This window comes from Lontra canadensis, unplaced genomic scaffold (genome assembly GCF_010015895.1).
Source record: "Lontra canadensis isolate GAN:19392208 unplaced genomic scaffold, GSC_riverotter_1.0 scaffold2, whole genome shotgun sequence".
NCBI classification, from domain to species: Eukaryota; Metazoa; Chordata; class Mammalia; order Carnivora; family Mustelidae; genus Lontra; species Lontra canadensis.
In genome coordinates this window covers 37523304-37531857 of record NW_022630996.1, presented here as the reverse complement: position 1 = coordinate 37531857, position 8554 = coordinate 37523304, and positions in this window count along the sequence as shown.

Below are 8554 nucleotides of genomic sequence, written 5' to 3'. Positions count from 1 at the left end.
AGAAGGACTTCTAATAAGGAGATACCATGGCTCATGCAGGCTTAACTGAAAGACCAGCCCTCCTCTTTCTGGGAATGGCCTTAGTAACAGTTCTAGCTGCCAAGGAGCATTTACCAAGCAATGAGGACAAAGACAAGCAAACTTCCAACCAACCCTGGACATCACAGGGGTGATTTGGATTGAAGTCTAATCTCCCTTACTCTCCTTGACCCATGTGACCTTTTTCTGGGTGGGTAAAGTAGAGGCTTAATAATGAGGATACATTCTGATGAAAATAGTTCTTGGTGTATTGTGAATAACTTCCCACCAGCAACAAAATATAATTAAGAAAATAAAAGCATTACACTAGAGCCCATTCAGAAAGAAAGCCCAGATTAAAGGCACCCCAACAGAACTGGCAAACCATTTGGCCATTTGTCCCTTCCAAAGGCATCCACCAACCCCAGGCTACCTGACATGAGGAGGCACCAGACCTGAGACACTTAGCTCTCTTTCAAAAGCACCAACGATGGGGAGCCTGGGTGGCTCAGTCTTTAAGCATCTGCCTTCGGCTCAGGTCAGGATCCCAGAGTCCTGGAATCAAGCCCTACATCGGGCTCCCTGCTCAGCAGGGGGCCTGCTTCTCCCTCTCCCACTCCCCCTGTTTGCGTTCCCTCTCTCGCTGCCTCTCTCTGTCAAATAAATAAATAAAATCTTTTAAAAAAATAAAAATTTTTAAAAAAAAATTCAAGTTCAAAAACCAGAACAGGACTGGTGCCTTTCTTGAAATCCAGACCCTCTTTAAAAGCTATTGCCTGAGATCACACAGCCTCCTTCACATGTTTAATTATCAACTAGGAGAGGCAAAAAGGATCTGGTGCTGAAGGATGGGGATAGAACCATAAAGGACTCAAGCAGTGTTCCCTTTTAACTCCGATGAAGTGAATTCTCCCTCTCAAGCCTGTATCGTCCTGGGCTGATTCTTAAAACAAGGATAGACTGAGATAGCATGTTCGTCGAGCCCTTACTTTTCCTAGCTGAGGGTAAGAGGCTAGTTCCATGATGGACTTTGTAGACCCTCTGTCATCTTGCGGAAATGATGCTCCCTTGCCACTTGTGATTGGTCAAGTGTGAAAATGTTACTCAAAAACTCTCTAAGGCAGAGAATTTGATGAGCAGAGAATATTCTCCTCCCACTCGCCTAGACACAGGACTGCTTTGAACTGGCTTTGAGGGGTTCGTCTCTGTACGGAGGTTTCAGATCCCTGGGAGGACTGTAGTCCCTGACCCGCAAAATCAAGGCAAAAGACTCTTTATGCATAAATGTGTTCACAGTTGAAGGAGCTCTGCCCTCGAAAATCCCAGGTATCAGCTTGCCTTTCACAAGAAGAAAAGGGTAGGTAACTTACAGTAGCAGATCCTGCCAATAAGATGAGAGCCCTCATTCTTCAGGGGACTCACCTAGAAGAAGAAAAAGAAAAGGGAACGCATCACACCCATCCTCACCAATGTCACTCTTCCTCCTGAGGCTAAATGTGAATTTTCAGGGTTGGATAAAACAGCAAACTCCAGATCCTCTTGTCCTTATGTGAGAGCTTCAGAAGAATAATACATACTTTAATATTTATCCACTGAATCATATATAAAGTATATTTAAAATGTATTAAACGCTACTTAAATAAGGTCTTTCACGAAAGGAACAGCATGCTCTGAGCCTTAGTGTTTGTTTGCCCTTTTCCCTCTGTCATCTTATTTCATCCTCAAAAGCCATTATAAGAAAGTTAATGAGCCAGGGAGATAGACTTGGAGGAGAGGCCAAGATGGGAATTCAGGTCTCTGAACTCCTAGCGCAGCGCTCTTTGTAGAGTATGAAATTGTTCTGAAAACCCCCCTAAAAGCAGTGTCTGGATGTCAGAGAAGGTTAAAGAAGGAGATTTTTCAGTGACCCAGATAAAAATGCAATACATAAATGGCTCCTTTTAGTGACTTTTCCCCACCCTCTCTGTGGAGTTTAATTTTTGAGTAAGTACATAAGTAATATGTTCAACTTCCGGACACCCAAAATTTGATGATGGGGAGCAGACCCTATGCTTTAGGGTGGTGAGCAGATGATTTTTGTCTTCTTATTCCACTCCAGCTCCCATATTATCCATTCTCTGCTTTGCAGCCAGAGTGACATTTTTCTTTGTTCTGGGTTTTTGGGTTTTTTGTTTTTTTTTTTTAAGAATTTATGTATTTATTTGACAGAGAGCAAGTGAGCACAAGTAGGGGGAGCAGCAAGCAGAGGCAGAGGGAGTCCCCACTGAGCAGAGGATCCGACATAGACATACTCCGACTGGGGCTCCATCCCAGGAGCCTGGGATCATGACCTGAGCAGAAGACGGACCCTTAACGACTAAACCACCAGGCACCCCAGAGTGACCTTTTTCAAAACACAAATCTGACCATGTTAGACCTCTTCTTAACGTCTTCTCCTGGCTTAAAATGAAAGCAAAGATCTGGAGCCTGGGACTGCTCCCTCCACCCTCTGGTCTCGGGGGGCATTGGTCTCGTGACAGTTCCTAACATGTGTGGTGCCCCCTAATATGTACGACACCACAGTGTCCTGCCGCCGCCAGGGACCCTCCTCACTCACCCCTCTCCCCCATCTGATTCTGCACCCCTTCCACCCTGTACCTGGCATAGAGTTTAGCGTGATCTAAATGCTCAAGAAATATCAGCAAGTGAATAAGTGGGTGAATGAACTTCGCCAGCAGCCAAGCCCCATAGCGCAAGGCTGCCGCGCCATATGCCCGCCTGGAGGCACACAAGGTCACTGACTCTTGCAAAGGACCAGATAGTCACTACAGCTGAATGCAAACACCAGCTACAACAAGCTGGGCTGTGCTCGGGACCCCAGGTCTTCCAGTTGGCTGCAGAGAGTTCTCTCAATGCGCAGCCCACCTCCCCAAGAGCAGGGTTTGCTGTTATCAAGTCCTCTCTGCTCAGAATCAACGGTGGAGTCGGAGGGAAGGGCAGCTGCCCAGTAACCTCATGGCTTAAGAGGTGACCTCACAGACGCTGGAGTAGGGCACTTCCAGCATGAGGGGTTGGGAGGGGTCGCTGGGTTCCAGCACCAAGGGTCTCTGCTTTTACGAGAGGCTGCATTGTCGACTTACGTGCTCCCCCTAGTGGTTATGCAGAATGAGGAGAAAATGCCCATCATCCTTCAGGTTTGAGAACTGGTAAAATGACTAGACAAAAGTTAAGATGTTGGTTTGACCATGTAATTAGTGGGAACAGTTTATTATTCATATATGTGTATTATTATCATTATTATTATTATTTCAATAGCAATTGGGTTCCTCATTGATTATATGTTAAGGCATCTTTTTTTTTTTTTTTTTTCCTCATCACAGAAGGAACTTCTGTGTACTTTGAGTCCCTTTTCCAGTCTGTGGACTTTACAGAACAGCTTAGGCTAGGAGCCATGAGCTATAAGATGTAGTTCCCATCAGCCTTGACCTTGGGCCTGCAGAGTTTTCGTCCATCCCTCTGTCTCTAGCCCAAGGTCTTGTGGGTCACGCCACTGAGAACGCAAGCCTCCTTGTACATCAAATGCCTTAACTGGCTGAGGTAAACAGGAACAGTGTGGACTGAGACTCATCAAGGCCCAAGTCATCCCTGTTGTTCCAGGTAACGTCTAGGTGAGTCGGCTTGTCCTCTGGGATCAAGGCCCTCAGAGCCCATGCTCACCTGTGCCTGAGTCTTAGAAGAATTCACATTTGCCAGAAGGTTTTCTAGGACCTCCTGTTACAAAAAGTCCTAATCTTTTGACAGTTTTGTACAGCTAAGGACCAACTGCCTGCCTTATGCTATGATCATGGCAGCCGGGTGTGGAGGAATGACTGCTGTAGAGAAACTTTTTCAACTTGTAGCTGTGGCCAGGCCCCCAGGGTACCCACTCCGGGCTGGTCCTGGGTCCTGGGACCATCTTAGGGGAAAGTGTCTGAAACACCCTCCAGAGTGAGGATAGTCAAGTCCAGACTGCTCTTAAGAGCTCTAGAACCACAACCTGAACAGCAAATGGACCGTCCATTACCAGCAGGGGGCCACGAATAGCTTCATTTGCTTCCTAGTAAGTCTGCCCCTCAAGGTGCCTGAGAGACAGATACTGCCTGTGCTAAGGGCAAGGGAGCTTCTATGAGCCGAGGCAAATCTTTCACCATTTTTTGCAGTGATACTCCAGTATCATCTGTCATCCCCCCTTTCACTGACTGGCTTCTTTAGCAGCATGATTGATGAAATTAAAAAGTGAACATTGCGGCGCCTGGGTGGCTCAGTGGGTTAAAGCCTCTGCCTTCGGCTCAGGTCATGATCTTGGGGTCCTGGGATCGAACCCCGCATCAGGCTCTCTGCTCAACAGGAAGCCTGCTTCCCTTCCTCTCTCTCTGCCTGCCTCTCCGCCTACTTGTGATCTCTGTCAAAAAAAAAATAAAATCTTTAAAAATAAAATAAAATAAAATAAAAAGTGAACATTAATAAGACAGGAGTACCTGCTTCAGGAAATTTTTAAAAAGACATCTTCCCTAATTTCTGCAGTGCTGACGAGGTTGTCCTTTATACAACACTTTACTGGCCTGGTCAATGCTATTACAATGTCTTGGTGTCAATTCTCATGCATTCCGGGAAACAGCTCTTTTCTTGACTTGTGATCCCTTCATTCTTTCCCCAGTCACACGTTGCCCTCCCTACCCATCCCAGCACGCAACCACGTGGCTCTGTGTTCAACCACATGGTTCTGTGCTCCATCTGACAGACAGTAGTAGCAACAAAAATGAATTCCACACATTTGCTGAAATGAGCCATCCTACACGTGAAGGGTTCCAGGCATCCTGGTCAATCTCCACTGCTCTAAGGCTTCTTCTTCTTTTTTTTTTTTTCTTTTTAAAGATTTTATTTATTTATTGGACCGACAGAGATCACAAGTAGGCAGAGAGGCAGGCAGAAAGTGGAGGAAGCAGGCTCTCCGCTGAGCAGAGAGCCCGATGCAGGGCTCGATTCCAGGACCCTGGGATCATGACCTGAGCCAAAGGCAGAGGCTTTAACCCACTGAGCCACCCAGGTGCCCCTGCTCTAAGGCTTCTATTCAGAAAGGAAACAAGCACTATGGTCAGTTCTACCCTTCCTTAAATCCCTTAATCCCCCAGGAAAGCCTCTTGCTTTCATTGTCAAGGGTTTGAGGGATTCTTTTTTTTGCAAGGAAATGATACTGGGGAGTCTAATATGTAGAACACATAGCGGCAGAGGTGCTAAGTGAGAGTATGGTGGGAAGCCTCCCATTTCCACTCTCCTCCCTCCCTCCCCATCACCTTCTTTAGCCTTTAGGGAAACCTGAGGACTTTGCTGAGCAGGGTTAGAAAGCACAGGAACAAGATAATTAGGGAGGACAAGCATTCCTTCAACCGCCTCCAACGTGAGAGTCCTTGGTTCACACTCAGCCCCAAGCCTCCCGTGTTGAGTGGGATGCAGGTTTTCATTGTGTGGGTAATGTATGGGTTTTAATATACATGTTTGCAAGCTCTGTCTTTGATATACCCCATGCATTTCTGAATAGGAACATTGTCCCTGGTGATTCCTCAGTCTGAGCAGCCGCCAAATCCGCAGCCCGTCTCCTACAGAGCAAAGCAAAAAGCCAGCAATAAAAAAACGAAATAGCAAATCAACAGGGTGTAGTTCTTGAACAAATGCACATTCATAATTTGTAACTGTGTAGTTATAAATCCCCTCCTAGAGCTTTGCTCTAACGACCCAAAACAGAGAGGAAGCTTTTATTTTATTTTATTTTTTTCTCCATTTGGGTATTTGGTGAAGGAGCCGTGTACGTTTGCCAACAGTAGAAATATTTATACTTTTTAGTACTGTCAAGCATTACTTCAGCTAGAGCGGAGTAAAGGAAAATCCATGCCTGATTTTACCAAACCCCGCCTCTGCAATAAAATTCCCATTGGCCTCAGATATTAATTTTAGAGGGGGAAAAAAAGAGTATTCTTGATTTGTCGCAAGAGATTTAAAGACATAGGCTCCATGATCAATCCCTCAATTGTGTGCTTGTGTATATGAGCATACCATATAAATCTCACCCCAAATCTTCTCTCTAACCAACCTCCAATACACAATACTTGGCAAAAGGCAGAAGGTTCTGTGGCCCATTTCATTGCAAGCTCAACTTGAATCAGGAGTAGTAGGAGGAGAGGTCAACAGAAAGAGAATTCCAGAACAGAAATTACGTTCACCATTCAGACACGATTGGCTCTCAACAACACGGCTCCTTTATCGTGGCGCTTTGTATGAGCAAATGACATCCAATTATCTGGAACAATGCCGGCCCATACTGACCAACCGGGCTCTCTGTATTGATGGAAATGCTCTAGGTCTCTGATGTTCAGTATGGTGGGCACTAGCCACCTTCTATCTCCTGAGCACTTGAAATGTGGCTGGGGAGACTAAGGAACTCAATATGCAATTTTTCCATTTTGATTAATTTAAATGTTAATAGCCACATGTGGACAGTGCCTACTCTAATACGGAGCAAAGGTTTGAAATATAAAGGTACCTAATTTGGGAGGCTGTGGATGGAAACAATCTACCATCCAAGCAGTTGGACTGGGTATAGAGAAGCAGGTGATTTTAAGTTGGAAGATACCTTAGCATTCTTCATGGGGCAGAGACAGGAAGGAGAGTTTAGAAACTCCAAGTGAAACGCCAGATGTTAAAAAACCACAATAATGGAATTAGATTTCCAACAACGCTTGGGAATGCTCTGGACAGGAAACTCCAATCAACAGGCAAACCTGTGCTCAGATGCTTTTGGTCTTAGTGACCAGCCACAGCCATGGTTGCACAGAGAAGACTCAGCTGAAAGGGGAGGAATTGGAGAGATGAGACCCTCTGACAACGGCCCTGTGCTGGATGCTTGCCAACATGGGCCCCGTTTCGTCCTCCTCACAACAGTCCCACTCACAGGAGGCAGGAAGGGGAAACAGTCTCAGAAAAGTAAGAGCCCAAGTCTCACACGACTAGTAAGTATAACCCCTGGGGTTTGAACCCTGTCATCTTTGTACCAAAATCCCTGAGAAGGTGCTGTGTCCCTCTGCGGATAAGGACTTCTTCTGGCAGACTGCTTTTGTACCTGCCTCAGCCTTGGACTTGCCCCTCCCCTCCCTGCGTATGCTTCAGGCCCGCCCTCTGTAAGCCCCACACAGGTGCCCTCCGGCCCTCCGCCCAGCCCCAGCCCCCACACCCTCCCTCCATGTGGACTGAAGGCACGCTGCTCTCACTTCACTCCAACCTGTCCTTCCAGAGCCCAAGGTCTGGTCAACCACACTGCTGTCACGGTCTTGGACTCAAAGTTCTATGTTCTTCTTTTGGTGTAAAATTTAATAACTACATCCATTCAACAAACACCTCTTGAACACAGGGACAGGACACACACCAGACACAGCGGTGGAAAGTGCTCACCAGGAGTTTTGAGTCCAGGAGGATGGGATCAAACATAAATAATTCAATTAAGTATTTATACTGACTAAGCCAGGGTTATGGGAACTTATAACCAGGGAGCCTGGCCTCATCTTGGAGGGGAGGTGGTCAGAAAAGTCTTCCTTGAAGGAATGATATTTGCACCGAGGTCTAAAGGCTACGTGAGTGTTAACCAGGTGAAACTCTCTCAAAACGCTGGGAGGATCTGGCTCGGGGTCTGACTGTGTCATTTTGGAACCTATGTCAGAGTCCTTAGGAGCAGTTTTCTATTTGGAACTTCTGGGGGTTATATTAATTTATTCCTGCATTCCTTGGGTATTTAGGGATCATCTGCTGTTTTCTGAGCACTGAGGGTTCAGCGATAAAGTAAGACATGGTCCCAGGCTTCCCAGAACTCACATCATCCTAGAGGAAGCTGTCAGCAAAACATGATGACCTCCTATGTGCTAGATAAATGTCGGTTCCGGGACCTGGAAGAGTTGGGGTTAGGGAGAGGCTAAGTGTTGCCAGGGAGGTCTTAGAAGAACTCACAAAGGAGGTGACATCTGAGCTTGCTTTGAAAAAAAAAAAAGAATGGAAGGCAAGCACTTCAGTCCTAGGGGCACACGAGCAAAAGCAAAGAGGTTCATAAAGGAGGTACAAAATAATAGAAGCTTTTTAGTAAAAGTTGGTTTTCTTTATGCATTCTGTTGAACAACGTTGATCTTTTACTCGGGACTTCCTGGCATGGCTCCCCCTGGCCCAGAGACCCTGGGGACGTGCTCAGTCGGAGTTCACTTGGAGTGAATAAATTCCATTCGATCCTTACCAAACGCTTCACTCTGGCATGAGTGACAAATTTCATAAAACCTCAACTCCTAATACACCACAAGCACGCACAGAGTAGCCATGGGGTGAGGAGCCAGAAAGAGAAAAGAATAAAAGAGGTTTTTGCATTTTCACCGCTTGCATGATCCTTTTTCAATTTAACAGTAGTAATAAATTTAGCCTCAGCAAAACCTACTAAATCTGAATCCAAAGGACCCGGTAAGTGACTTACTCTTCCACATCAAGGAAA